The sequence below is a fragment of the Typopeltis vanoorti genome, chromosome 9 (assembly GCF_054136105.1).
Source record: "Typopeltis vanoorti isolate ZY-2024b chromosome 9, IOZ_Tvanoo_1.0, whole genome shotgun sequence".
Lineage (NCBI taxonomy): Eukaryota > Metazoa > Arthropoda > Arachnida > Uropygi > Thelyphonidae > Typopeltis > Typopeltis vanoorti.
The window spans coordinates 99,137,899-99,153,676 of NC_143557.1; the positions used below are offsets into that span (position 1 = coordinate 99,137,899).

General features: G+C 34.1%; 1 protein-coding gene across 1 annotated transcript in view; it reads right to left on the bottom strand.

Annotated features, from left to right (window-relative positions):
• The window catches only part of LOC150103291 (transcription factor E2F5-like), a 119,051-nt gene that overhangs the window by 76,168 nt on the left and 27,105 nt on the right, over positions 1-15,778 (bottom strand). The gene's annotated exons all lie outside the window — the stretch shown is intronic.

Sequence of the window (15,778 nt, forward strand, 5' to 3'; positions counted from 1 at the left end):
ATGTTTCTCCTATGTTATCTTAAATAGAATTTAGCTTTGATGTAGTTTCTAAATAATTGACTATCGTATTTGCCGGCATATAAGACGCCACCCGCTTTTTTGTACATATTTTTTAGGAAAAAAACTTTATCACTGAACATTATAATCAGTGGTGAGCTATGGAAATTTTAACAAAGGGCTCGCATCGTCGAACAAAAAAAAAAAGGGGGGGTGCGGCTAGCTTAGCCCTGTTAGATCCTAAATGAAGGAATCTTGGAAAGAAATCATTCATTTAGGGTCTAACATATAAAAATTGCAAACATAGAGAAATACCTGCACATCAGTTGTAATTAAAAGTGAAACTTCCTCACTTTATGTAAAAATTTGTATTCTTTATTTAAGCACCTTATATTTAAGCTATTGTGATTAATTTGAGATTTCATTTTGTATGTCTTAAAAAAGAGGGATAATGTGAATTAAATTTAAGCCTTACTTAAGCTATGTAAAATCTATTGTGAGTCATCATAAAGCTGTTAAGTATTAATTCCTGGAAGGCATAAAGCTACACGCGTACAGCGTAATGCTGGCGAGTATAGCTTATTCGGAAAATCACGTAACCATGTATTCCATGAATCCGAGTATATCAGCGTCGTAGAAATGAAGGATAAGCCAAAGGGTGAAATTAGTAAGGATCGTGTGCAAAAAGGGGCTGAAAAAGAGGGCACTCTATAGGAGTATAAAAGGGGGTTGAGCCTGGAACACAGGGGATTCTCTTGATCTCTTGTCATATCGTTTTCCTGTTGGGTGGTTCGGAAGTTGGCAGGCAGTTTCGCATGGGGGGGGGGGGGTCTGTGATGTCAGGCAGCGAGTGTTCGTAAAGAAATGAAGCTGGATTCTATGCAAAGCTGAAGGTAAAAATTCCAGTCCTAGCAGAATCAAGCCGTCGCTGAAAAGTCCCATCGAGTTGTTCCTGAAACGCAAAGATTTGAGTCCGTTTTCGGCAGAAGGAATGAAGATAGTGTAACCCCTACATTGGCGTATAGACAGCCAAAATAGATGAGAAATATCCAGACAAACACGTGGCACAGAACGCCACGGAAAAAGTCGGTAAGGTGTAATTGCTCTAATTTTGTGTGAATGTTCATTAGAAGAAAGAAGATTTTTACGATTGTGAAATTTAGAACTTTATTCTAAGGAACTCTCTGAACAGTCTCTAATCAGAAAGTTAACCTCGTTTGTGAGTAAGAAGAATTGTTTAGAAGAGATCTTTTTGTAATTTTGTATGTGAGAGGATTAACTTGATGCGATAAGAAAAGTAGAATTTAGTATCTCAGTAACATTTGAATGGTTGTTAGTTTTGTTCTTACGAGTCATACTATTGAAAGGAATATGCTTAACTTAACATCGTTTATTTTATATCCCAATGTGTAATTACTGTGTTTAGCTTGCCTTATAAGTTTTAATTAGTTCGATGTGTTAATCTCTTAGTTCGAGTTTTATTTAGTATTGAGCATAATTGAGTGTATGAATTTTGTATTGTGTTTTAGATGTTCCAATAAACATGTCATATTTACCTGAACCAGAGTCATGCCTGATTACGATTCCAACTTACCATTTATAAAAATAGAACCTATTTTGACGGGAAGGATTTAGAGAGTGAATATAAAATATAGATTTAGGTCACGACTGCAATAATCTGAATCTATACGGCAGTAAAAATAAGATATTGTGTAGGTAATCTTCAGAATCTAGTATTGTATCCCTGAGCAAGGATCTTTTCTGCTATAGGATACAAGCTGGCGCAGCAAAATATAAATTTGCCAGCATCCGAAGAGGAAACAATCCTAGATATAAAAATAAGATTAAAGTAAGAGAAGAAAGAATAAATAACGAAAGATAAATATATAACAATAGAGCAGCCGGTAGGATTTTGATAGAAGAAAGTTTAAGTAAGAAAGGAGAGATTTAAGTAAAGAACTAATATTCAAGGTTTTCTGCAAGGATAGAAAAATCAGAACTCCATGGTGGACACAGGAAGTTAAAGAGGCAGTGAAGAGAAAGAAGAAAGCATATCAAAAGTTCCTGGCAAATAAATCAGCTTGTGGTCTTAGAGAATACAGACAAATGTAAGAAAGCTAAACACTGTGTAAAACTAGCTAAACAAAAGTCATCGGAGGATTTTGGCAACAACATAGAAAACAAATATCAAGAAGGTGGCAAAATATTCTAGAGGTTGTTGAAGAAGCTTAGGAATGGAGGAAAGAGTGCTGTAAAAGGAGTTAGAGATGATAAAGGTGACATGAAAACTGGAGAAAAAGATATCCTTGAAGTATGGAGTAATTACTTTGAAAAACTGCTAAATAAGCAGTGAGGAGAGCACAGTAGTAAAAAGCACTGACCAGGCATGCAGGCAGGAATACATATCCATACTTGAAGTAGAAAAAGCCATTAAAGGCTTGAAATGTGGAAAGGCAGCAGGAGTAGATCATATTCGACCAGAAATGCTGAAGTATGGTGGATAAAAGTCTTACAGTGGCTGCACAGCATAGTTCAGAATACCTGGACAGAGGGACAAATTCCCGATGATTGGAGTAGAGCTCTCATAGTACCCATATATAAAAAGGGAAATAAAACAGAATGTGAGAATTACAGAGGTAATTCCCTACTGAGTGCTCCTGGTAAGATATATGCAAGTATACTTGAGAAACGGTTGAGAAGAATTGTGGAAGAACAAGCTGGATTCAGGTCAAATACAGGCTGTCAGGATCAGATCTTCACTTTACGACAAATAGTGGAGAAATCATGGGAATATAACAAAGATCTGTATTTAAGTTTTGTTGATTTGGAAAACGCATATGACAAGGTGCCAAGAGAGAAGCTATTCAATACACTACAGTTATATGGTGTCAATGGGGCATTATATCAAGCAATACTTAGTCTTTATTTGAGTTGTAATTCAGCAGTTAGAATTGAAGGAAGTATAGGAAGATGGTTTAATGTTAAATCTGGTGTCAGACAAGGATGTACATTATCCCCTCTATTATTCATTATCTATACGGATCACATTATGAAGGAAAGTGGTATTAAACATGATATCAAAATTGGAGATGTTAATGTCAGCTCTTTGCTTTATTCAGACGATGTAATACTCTAAATCCTCTACAAGTCTGCAGCATTCACCGACTAAATTGAATAACTGTTGTAATAGATATGGTATGAAGGTCAGCAATAAAAAGACAAAGACGAAAATGTTAACTGTGTTGTTAATGGAGAACATGTGGAACAAATAAAACATTTCAGCTACTTAGGGACGATTTTTAGTGAAGATGGCAAATTAAATATAGAAATAGACAACAGAATCAACAAAGCTGGTATGGTAGGAAGTCAACTGAATAAATTCATATGGAATAAGAGAGAAATTAGTCGGAATACTAAATTAGCTGTATACAAGACAGTGTTCAAACCAGTTTTAACTTGGATCTGAGAGCTGGGTCAGAAGTAAAACACTTGACCAAAGACTAGAGACTGCAGATATGAGCGTCCTGAGAAAGATTAGAGGCATGAACAGATGGCATCAATGGCAATATCACATTAAAAACGAGGATATTAGGAAATAACTTGATATTATCGGGATCCAGGAATGTGTTAGTAAAACAAGTGTTCTCTGCCAGGTTGCCAGGAAAATGACACAGAGGAAGACCAAGATATAGGTGGATTGATACGGTACAAAGTGCCTTAGACAATAGAAAGGTAAGATCTGATAATGTTAGAGTCTTGACAAGTAATAGACTGATTTGGAGGAAAATTGTAGCTAGGAAGTTAGTAATGATATAAATTTTTTATGTTGGAGAGTACATGGCAGGAATTTGATGATGATAACAAGGAACAACTTTTCCTTTTTCATTGTGTCAGTTGCTTTCTCTAAAGCCACAAAAAATTCCTCCACTCCTACCATAGTAGAACCTTCTGTGGACCATAGGCACAAATAAGTCTAATTGTCCAGTTCCCCATTCTGATATTTTCCCACATCACTCTACTTGAGACTACCTGCCATTCAACAAGATTAACCTCATATTTAGTGTTGAATACTAATGGCCACTCCTTTTCCTTGATTGTCATTGCCTAAATATAACATTTTGTATTTATTGCTCAGAAAGACCTCACTCAGAAAGTCACCACTATTATGTCGATCTCGTACTTATCTAATTCTTCAGCCAACTCCATTTCTTTGCCATTCAGTCTTCTTATGTATATAGCACTGATCTTTAACTCAGGTGATGTTGAGTTGGGGTGTGTTTTAAGATTAGTTCCAGTAGCTGACTTTTTGCTGTTTGCCTTGGTTCCCTGGTGACGTCCCAGCCGTCGTAATATATATAACATATTATATATATGCATAAAATTTTATATATATATATATATATACACATTATTTAACATAAAATATATATACATAAAATATTTATTTATTATTTTATTTTCACTAGAGGTCAGGCTAGGGAAAAGGATTAATTAACTACGTAGATTTAGTTTACCGGTATACGGGGCATGAGCATGTAGCTTGGTTCCTTATACACTTGTATTCTTCCGATGATGACCTCGATACAGGGGTCGAAACGTCAAGTTTTATTTTATTAGTAATTAATAAAAAAATAATCTGTTCAACACGTGTGTTTTTGTGTCTCTAAATTTACAAATATGAGTACAAACATGAATAAATACATTATATTTTCACCAGAGGTCATGCCAGTAGAATAACCACCGATCAAATCATAGTCTCTTTAGCATACTGTGTGAAATGTAACTCAGCTTGTCCTTGTATATATTTCAGATGATGACCCTAATATGAAGGTCAAAACGTTGGGAAATTAAAACAGTTATTTATAACACGGTTGTAAAGTCCAGAATTTCTAAAATGAATACTGATCACCATGTAACACTAAAAGAAAGGCATCTTTCCTCCCTTAACATGTTAGGTTTTCAACGACTACCATAGTCATAAACCTATTTTCACAGAACCTAGTTAAGTACGTAAAAGAACCTTTATAGGAGGCTTTTCAGCGGAAGTAAAGTTAAGTTACCTGGTAGAAAGTGGAAGGGTTCTTTGCAATCTGCACAGGATTTCAACCCAGATCTTTCAAACTAAAGTACATTTTTATTGAATACACTATAGAAGCTTTTTTCCCCTTTTTTTTTTTATGTTGCTCCCACTCAGAAAAGGTTATTTGCAAACCTATGGTACAACTAACGTCTTGCTTCAGCAATGTTTTTTTTTTAAACTTCAAATGTTGTTTTATATGCCAACACATAAGATAATTAAAAAGTGAAAATTGATGCATGCAGTTTTAAAATCACTCTGTTGCTTACAAATTATTAGTCATTTGCTGGTTCAAAGTAAAGCAAGGTATTATACAAGCACATCTAGAGTCTTCATAGCAAAAACATCATTTTACAATTGGCATTTGCAAAATGTTTTCATTTAAGTTATCAGAAATTAAATCATTTATCTTGAAACAGAAGAGTGTTCCATCAGATTAATTCTCTGCTGGATTGTAAACAATGTACTATTTATAAAAATTCTGTCCTGTCCATTTTAGGATAAATAGTTTCCTAAACTTTTATTTTTCTCTCACACTTACTGGTAGGATAATGGGTGCACAGATAAGAAAAACTTATGAGCTATTCTCTCACTCTTTCTATAGAGCCACTACAACTATTTAAAATGTCTTCAAGAGTGCTGATTAAAACTGCTTCAAAGGAAATCGGGAATATAAATCCGATTGTTTTTTTTAAAAAATGAATGACATTCAGAAAGAAAATCATAAAACAGTGACAAAATTCAGCAAAGAAGTTGTCACTTATCTCAAACGGATTGTTCTTTTAAATGTTTACTCTGAAATGAGTGTATAATAACAACCATAAACTTTCCACTGACTAAAATGTTCTAGTGTCTATGCACACTTATATTATCATCACTCGTACTTTACCAGCCCTGACAGCCTACAACCAGTCAAAATATTCTTGGTTTCCAAAATCATAAATTTTAACAAGATAAGGTTAGGTTAGTGTTATTCCATTATACATGCAAATATATGGTATATACCTATATGCAAATTGTACATGTTTTCTTGCAGGTTTGTAGGATAAAAACATGAGTTTCCAGGTGGGGAAAGTCTATCACTTCTCTATGAGACGATGAACTCACCTTCAGGTGAAAAGCCTTCAACGATTCTTTGCATCCTACATGGGATTCAAATCTAGGTCTTTCCAACCAAAGGACAATGAGTTCATAAGGCATTTTATATAAGTATGCAATGAACTGTAGCTCATTCAGCATTGAATGAGCTACAGAGTTGAATATGCACTTATATAAGAAGCAGAAATTGTGTTTTTATTATTCCAACTAATGGTCTCCTAATGAAGATTAGTGTTGGTTTATAGATTTCTGACTGAGTTCTAAAATAATATTCCTTAAACAGCTGTCTTCGATTCTGAGGATTTATCTATGCTTTCATTCTGTTTAACAGTTTCCTACATGTCTACACATAAATTCCTATTAGCCCAAAGTTGTCCAGCAACTGTATATATCTGAAGAAAATCACAGTGTATTCTCAGTGATATCATCATCATCAAATTCATGCCATGTACCTTCAAGGGGTGTACAGGATATGATAGTACGACATGAAAAATTTACATCATTACTAACTTCCTATCTACAATTTTCCTACAAATCAGTCTGTTACTTGTCAAGACTCCAACATTATCAGATCTTATATTTCAATCGTCTAAGGCGCTTTGTACCTTATCAATCCATCTATATCTTGGTCTTCCTCTGGGTCATTTTCCTCCCAACCTGGCAGAGAACACTTCTTTTGCTAATCTTTCCTCACCCATTCTGTTTATGTGACCATACCACCTGAGATTAGCTCTGCTAACGCATTCCTGTATGCTGACAACGTAAATTTTTTCCTAGTCCTTAATATGATATTGCCATTGATGCCATCTGTTCACACCTTTAATCTTTCTCAGGACTCTCATATCTACAGTCTCTAGTCTTTGGTCAAGTGTTTTACTTCTGACCCAGTTCTCGGATCCATAAGTTAAAACTGGTTTGAACACTGTCTTGTGTTCTGACTAATTTCTCTCTTATTCCATATGAATTTATTCAATTGACTTCCTACCATACCTTCTTTGTTGATTCTGTTGTCTATTTCCATATTTAATTTACCATCTTCAGTAAAAATCGTCCCTAAATAGCTGAAATGTTTTACTTGTTCCACAGGTTCTCCGTTCAAAACACAGTTCGCATTTTCAACGATTCTGCCTATTTTTATTGTCTTTGTCTTTTTATTGCTGACCTTCATACCATATCTATTACAACATTTATTCAATTTAGTCAGGTAATCTTGCAGACTTGTAGTGGATTTATTTAGCAGTATAACATCATCTGCATAAAGCAAAGAGCTGACATTAACATCTCCAATTTTGATATCATGTTTAGTACCACTTTCTTTCATAATGTGAACCATATAGATAATGAATAACAGAGGGGATAATGTACATCCTTGTCTCATACACCAGATTTAACATTAAACATTAAACCATTAAACTTCCTGTACCTCCTTCAATTCTAACTGCAGACTTACAACTCAAATAAAGACTAAGTATTGCTTGATATAATACCCGATTGACACCATATAACTGTAGCGTATTGAATAGCTTCTCTCTCGGCACATTGTCATATGCCTTTTCCAGATCGACAAAACTTAAATACAAATCTTTATTATATTCCAATAATTTCTCGACTATTTGTCACAAAGTGAAGATCTGATCATGACAGCCTTTATTTGGCCTGAATTCAGCTTGTTCTTCACCAAGCTTTTCTTCCACAATCCTTCTCAACCGTTTCTCAAGCATACTTGCATAAATCTTACCAGGAACACTCAGTAGGGATATACCTCTAATTCTCACATTCAGTTTTATTTCCCTTTTTATATATGGGTACTATGAGAGCTCTACTCCAATCATCAGGAATTCGTCCCTCTGTCCAGGTCTTCTGAACTATGCAGTGCAGCCACTGTAAGATTTTTATACCACCATACTTCAGCATTTCTGGTCGAATATCATCTACTCCTGCTGCATTTCCACATTTCAAACCTTTGATGGCCTTTTCTACTTCAAGTATGGAAATGTATTTCTGACTGTATCACTGCTTGTTTCATTTAGCAATTTTTCGAAGTAATTACTCCATACTTCAAGGATAAATTTTTCTCCTGTTTTAATGTTACCTTTATCATCTGTAACTCCTTTTACAGCACTCTTTCTGTATGCCTGTTGAGTGTTTTTTTTTTACCACTGTGCTATCACTGCTTGTTTCATTTAGCAATTTTTCGAAGTAATTACTCTATACTTCAAGGATATCTTTTTCTCCCGTTTTAATGTCACCTTTATCATTCTTTTTTACACTCTTTCCTCCATTTCTAAGCTTCTTCAACAACCTCCAGAATATTTTGCCACCTTCTTGATATTTATTTTCTATGTTCTTGACCAAGTCCTCCCATGACTTTTGTTTAGCTAGTTTTACACAGTGTTTAGTCTAAGAGCACAAGCTGACTTATTCACCAGGAACTTTTGATATACTCTCTTTTCCTTCACTGCCTTTTAACTTCGTTGTCCACCATGGAGTTCCGATTTTTTTATCCTTGCAGACAACCTCACCAAATGCCTCTCTGGCTGAATCAATCAGGGTTTTCTTCAAGGCTGGCCACTAAATCGCCAAGGTTTGGTTTCTGTTCTCAAACTCTTTCATTTTTTCTTCAATAATCTTTGTGTATTTTAGTCTACAGTTCGCATCTGAGGGCTGCTCAACTTTTATTCTCTTTAAAACTTTCTTACATGTAATTCTTTTCAATATGAAATTCAATTTTATCCTGCTCAAGACTAAACAGTGATCACTTCTAATTTGAAATCTTCTGTACGCTCTGGTGTCCTGCCCCAGGGAGAAAACATCACTATCAACAATAACATAGTCAATGAGACTTTACTTATTCCTTGCCTCTTTCCTCCATGTGAATTTGTGCACATTTTTATGTTGGAACATGGTGTTAGTAATAACCAGTCCATGTCCTGAGCAGAAATCCAACAGCTGTTTGCCATTATTATTAGCTTTGCTCTTTTCTCCAAATTTTCCCAAAATATTTCTGTTTTCTGACAATCATTTCCTTCTCTGCTATTTAGATCCTCAACAAGGACCAACTTTTCCTTTTTCATTGTGTCAGTTGCTTTCTCTAAAGCCTCAAAAAATTCCTCCACTTCTACCTTAGAAGAACCTTCTGTGGGACCATAGTCACAAATAAGTCTCATTGTCCAGTTACCCATTCTCATATTTGCCCACATTACTCTACTTGAGACTGCCTGCCATTCAAGATTAGCCTCGTATTTAGTGTTGAATACTATGGCTACTCCTTCTTTTCCTTGATTGTCATTGCCTGAATATAACATTTTGCATTTATTGCTCTGAAAGATCTCACCAGTTTTTGTCTTTTTTTTTTTTTTTTTTTTTTTTCAGTTCACCTCTATTATGTCGATCTGGTACTTATGTAATTCCTCAGCTAGCTCAATTTCTTTGCATTCAGGCTTCTTATGTTGATAGTATCGATCTTTAACTCTGGTGATGTTGAGTTGGGGTGTGTTTTCAGATTTGTTCCAGTAGCTGACTGTTCGCTGATCGTCCTGGTGAAAACAACAGGGGCCTTGTTTAACTGGGCGACATCCCAAGTCGGCATGAAATTTTGTCATGTTGTAACATCATTTTGTATTTTGGTTTAAGTCAATAGGAATACAATTTGATCGGCCAAATCCCAAATTGCCAGTCCATCCTTGTTCGTTCGGTATCCAGGTAGATACTCAACAGGATGCACCACGAGACGATGAGGATTGGACATTAGGTCAGAAGTCCTGGTCAGTTCTCCGCATTTCTTTAAAGGCTCTGTGGAGGTCTCCTCTCAGTTATACAGCTTTGACCCTTAAGCACCCCTCAGTGATATCAGTTTTCCTATAAACCATCCTCTTCTGATTGGCAACTCTAACAGCAGTGCACAGCTACATATACATAGAAATTGAAGTTTTTTTTATTTTTAATTTTCTACATGCTATATGGATTACTTTCATAGCTGAAAGTACTGAAGTGTTCATGCTTACAACAAACAAGCCAATTATTCAAATTAGAGAATTCTGCTATATACAAGTCTCCACTGTTAATACAGAAACAATACTTGGTTACATAGAATAATGAATTTTGCCTAATTACACTTACATACCATGCATTTTTTTATTGAGCATAATTACTTTCATGAAAATTTTTTTATAAATTAATCATATAATTATTTTAAAAGCTTGCTCTTTCAACTAAGAACTCTCTTCATTATTCATAATTCTAGTTAGAAATCACTTCACAGAATGATTAGTTTCCGAATTTTATGCAGTTTTGATTTACAGAAAACAAAACATCTGTTCCCATACCATGACATTTTATCCATTATTATACATTTTATAATTATAATACTATTCTTTAATATTTTATTTTTATATAGCATTATTAATGTATAGGTTACATAACTTCAATACTTTGTTGCAGTTTCCCTCCCTATTTTCAATTGTAAATTCTAAAATTTACAATTTACAATTGTAAATTGTTCCCTCCCTATTTTCAGTTATGAAACAAATTATCAGCTAAGCTCTGTGTAACAAGCAAACAAAACAACATCAATGCCATCATCATTATTTTTACGTTCAGTTGACAAAAATAGCGAGGAAAATCTTGTGTACCACTGCTATAATCAAGTTTCTGCTATGTACGATGATAGTACTACATGAAAAAGTTAGATCATTACTAATTTCTTATCAACAGTTATCTTTAAAATTCAGCCATTATCTGTCAAGACTCCAATATTCAGATCTTGTACTGTCTTTTAAGCCACATCTTACTGTATCCATCCACTTAGACCTTTGTTTACTTCTGGATCTTTTTTTCCTGCCATTGACAAAAAACACATTGTTTTACTAATCTTTCCAATCCTATTATGTTTAAGTGACAGTATCATCACCTGAGAATAGCTCTGCTAACACATTCCTGAATGCTAACAATGGCAAGTACTTTCCTAATCTCCTCACTTTTAATATGACACTGCCATCTGTTCACTCTCCTAATTTTCTCATATCTATGATCTCCAGTCTTTGATCAAGTGTTTTATTTCTAGCCCAGCTCTCACACCCATAAGTTAAAATTGGTTTGAACATTGCCCTGTATACAGCTAGTGCTTTGACAAATTTCTCTCTTATTCCATATAATTCTAGTCAGTTGACTTTCTACCATACCAGCGTTGTTGTCCCTTTCCATATTTAATTTGCTATATTCACTAAAACTTGTGTCTAAAGAGCTGAAATATTTTACTTATTCTATAGGTTCTCCATTCAGGATGCACTTGATGTTTTCAACCTATTTTCATTGTCTTTGTTTTTTTATTGCTGATTTTCGTACCAAATGTATCACAGCAGTATTCAATTTAGTCAGGGAATCTTGCAGATGAATTTATTTAGATGTATAACATCATCTGCATAAAATAAAGAGCTAAGATTAATAACATCTCCAATTTTGATATCAGATTTAATACCACTTTCCTTCATAATGCAATCCATATAGATGAATAACAGCAGAGATAGTGTGAACTCTTGAATAATGTAATGCATGATTTTATCTTTCTGTATTTCCTTCAAATCTTACTGTTAACTTACAACTCAAATATAGACTATGTATTGCCCGATATAATGTCCCATTTATCTCATATAATTGTAGTATTTTGAAAAGTTTTTCTACTAGGCACATTGTCATATCTTATGCCTTTTCCAGATTAACAAAACTTAAATACAGATCCATGTTATATTTGCATGATTTCTCAACCATTTGCCTTAAATGGTGAAAATCTGATCACGACCTCTATTTCATCTGAACCTAGTTTATTCTTCCCCCAAGCTTCCATTCCATAAATTTTCTTAACTTTTCTCAAGTATACTTAAATAAAATCTTACCAGGAACACTCAGAAGGGAAATTCCTCTAATGTGTGTTCCTCTGTAATTCTTTCATTCAGTTTTATTTCCCTTTTTATAGATGGGTGCTTATGATTACTCTGCTCCAATCATCTGGAATTTGAACCTCTGACCAGGCATTCTGAATTACACAGTGCAGCCAATGTAAAACTTTTATACATCCATATTTGAGTATTTCTGGTTGCATATCATCTACTCCATCTGCCTTTCCATATTTCAGGTTTTTGATGATTCAAATACTGATACATATTTCTGATTGCATTCCTGTTGAATGCAATCAGGAATATGTTTTTTACCACCATGCTATTATTGCTTGTTTCATTTAGCAATCTTTCAAAATAATCACTCCAAACATTTAGAATAACTTATCTTCAAGTTTTCACCACCTTTATCATATTTGATTCCTTTTACAGACTCTTTCCTCCATCTGAGCTTTTTCAATAGCCTTCAGAATATTTTATTATCTTCCTGATATTTATTTTCTATGTTCTTACCGATGTCCTCCTATGATGTTTGTTTAAACAGTTTTAAACAGTGCTTCAACTTTATTATATTTTTCTCTGTATTCTATAACAGCACAAGCTTACTTACTTACTTGCTAGGAATTTTTGATATGCTTTCCTTGACTGCCTCTTGCTTTCATTTTTTCATTAATAATGTTTCTGTATTTGAGTCTAAAAGTTCACCTTTGAAAGCTGATCAAATTGTTATAAAACTCGCACACACATCTTTTCAATATGATATTTAATTTTATCCTGCTCAAATTTAGATGGTGATCACTTCCAATTTCAAATCCTCTGTATACTGTTCTGAATTAGTATGAAGATATTGCTATCATCAATAATTAGCCAATGACTTCTTATTTCTCACATCTCTCCATGTGAATTTGTGCACATCTTTATGTTGAAAAGTGGTAGTAAAACTAGTCCATGCCCTGAACACACTAGGAGACACTCACCATTATTAATAGCATTGCTCTTTTCTTTTTTATGTCTGGTAATCATTTCTGACTCTGCTGTTTAGATCGCCAACAGGACAAACTTTTCTTTTTTCTTTGTGTCAAGTGTCTTTTCTAATACCTCAAAAAATTCCCCCTCTTCTTCCTTAGTAAAATCTTCTGTGGAACTATAGTCACAAATAAATCATTGTTCAGTTTCCCATTATGATATTTGTCCAGATTACTCTATTTGACACTACCTACCATTCAATAAGATTATCCTCATATTCAATGCTGAATACTATAGCTACTCCTTTTCTCGTATAGTCATTACCTGAACTTAGCATCTTGTACTGTGTACTTTGTTTTGAAAAAAACAGAAAGAATATTGAAAATTTGGTTCTGAAAAGATCATGTCTGATGAAGAAAGTATTCCATATTTGTAGTAGCTATAGTTTTACTATTGTTAATTGCTCCTTCAAAGGATCTCCCCAAGAAGAACTGGAAACTATCAAACAACTTCATTAAATGGTTATAAACCAAGAATAACAGAGGAACTAATAATTTCCTTTCCATCATTCAATGAAGGAAGAAATCCACAGAACTCCTATACCTCATATTAAGTAAAGAACATACAGTAAAGATTATGAGAAAATTCCAACATATTACCACCTTCGACCCATCAACTAAATTCACATTCTTACTTTCTATAAACTACACACTTTCACCAATGATGATACCTGGTGTTTACCAAATTTCATATCCTTACAACTTGTCTTATGGTCAAACAGGAAGATAAGTCAAAAAGCATTTCTGAACAAAGCTGGATATAGTTCTGTTGTTCAGAAATGTTTTTTGACTTATCAAATCTCATAAATCTGGCCTGGAACAACAGAATTGACAATACTAGACACGGGATCCACTGGGAGAAGATCAAACTTGTACACAGATCTACTTAAATATGAATGTTAATTCAAAGAAGGTACTGATGCTTTACTTCATCAGCTGAACCTTAATTGCAATGACTGCCTTTCTGTCCTTGGGAAAGTTGGGGAAACTGTTATTCTCAACTATATTAAACAGTTTACACACCCACACCCATTCCAATAATGTTTTATCTTAACTAATACGTGACTGCATGTATACAGGGATTTTTATTGCAGTGTATGTGCTCTGCTATTTTTGTTCTCGAACTTCATAATTTTTACTGTTTTATATATCATGATGTGATCAGAAATAGGTATCAAAATAATTTGGAATTGAAGAAAGGTGCTTTTCACTCTACTGAAAATGTCCTATGAAATCAGAAATGAATGATCTTCACTCTTTCCAAAAACTATCTATTCAGAGGAGCTCTTATATCATTAATGAATATATATATATATACACACACACACACACACACACACACACACACACACACACACACACACACACATAATGAAGCTCTATTCTTGTTTGTTATTTATGTATATTTCTGATAAAAATTAATCAGTATTATTTTCATAGTTTTAACTTCTATCCTTAAGCATCATTTAAAATTAGAAGACATTGTGTGGGAAGCTTTCGGTATTCACAAATACTGAAATCTCATAAACTCCTAGTTTTTTCATGATTTTCATAATTTTTTTATTATGATAAAACCAGGTTATGAGATTCATTGCTCTTGTGGTATTTGCTATGCAGGCCAGAAAAAGGTCAGGGGAGATCCGCATTTCTGAACATGTAAACAACATCTAAAGAAGACAGCATAAATCCTGACATCCCACACAACTACCACAGGCCATCAAGTAGTTTGGCAACAAGTAAAAATGTTTTATATTGAGCATAATTGTTTTATAAGAAAGTTCAAGGAAGCCTTGCAAATGCTCAGGATCTCCATACAATGTAACAAAAATCAAAGCTTAATCTCTCACCAAGTTTTGTCCGCTTTCATTAAAAAAATCTAACCTGCCACGGGCCTAGGATATGGCATGTGCGATGCCATATCCTAGGCCCATGGCACAGAATGTGACAGCAACAACTAGCAGTGCTCCACCACAATATAGAAATGAATTTAACATTTTTATTCTGGTTAGTTATATGTATGTACATTGTCAAGTTATGTAACATCTAACATGTATAATTAATCGTTTCTAGGCTTTTGTTTTTTGTATAACTTCTTTTACTATCCCTGATGATGTAGGTCTAACGACTTACGAAACTTGTAGGGTTATAATAGCTTATTTTTTAATTAAAATTTTTTTTTTTTATTAAACTCCTTATTTACTTTAAAATGTGGTCTCAATACCAAAAGCTTCCCATAGAAATGCTAAGTCACAGAAACTTACGTTTTCATTTAGAAGATATTGTATTTAGCACTGAATGATTACTGTAATTTGTAAAAGTTTAGGAACGTATTCAAATCTTTAAGTTTTTAATATATTCCCATCAGTCATGTAAATACACACACATCTTTCCATAATGTATGAAAATCAAGTAACTAACTTTCAGAGAAATCTAATTTATGCTGTAATATGGTAGCTTCTATATACATAGTGTGCTATGTCTGCTGCTTTTGTGTATGTGTTCTATTATGGTTCAGTTTTCAGGGAAATACCCTCCAGCAGGAGGGAAAACTTGCCACCACTGTATTAGAACAGTTAACTCATCTTCAGGCGAAGTGATTATGTTTTTTGCATCTTAGAGGGGGGGGGGGGGAATTCAAACCGAAAGGCAATGCTGCTGCTGAATGTGTTAAAAAGGCACAATTACACACT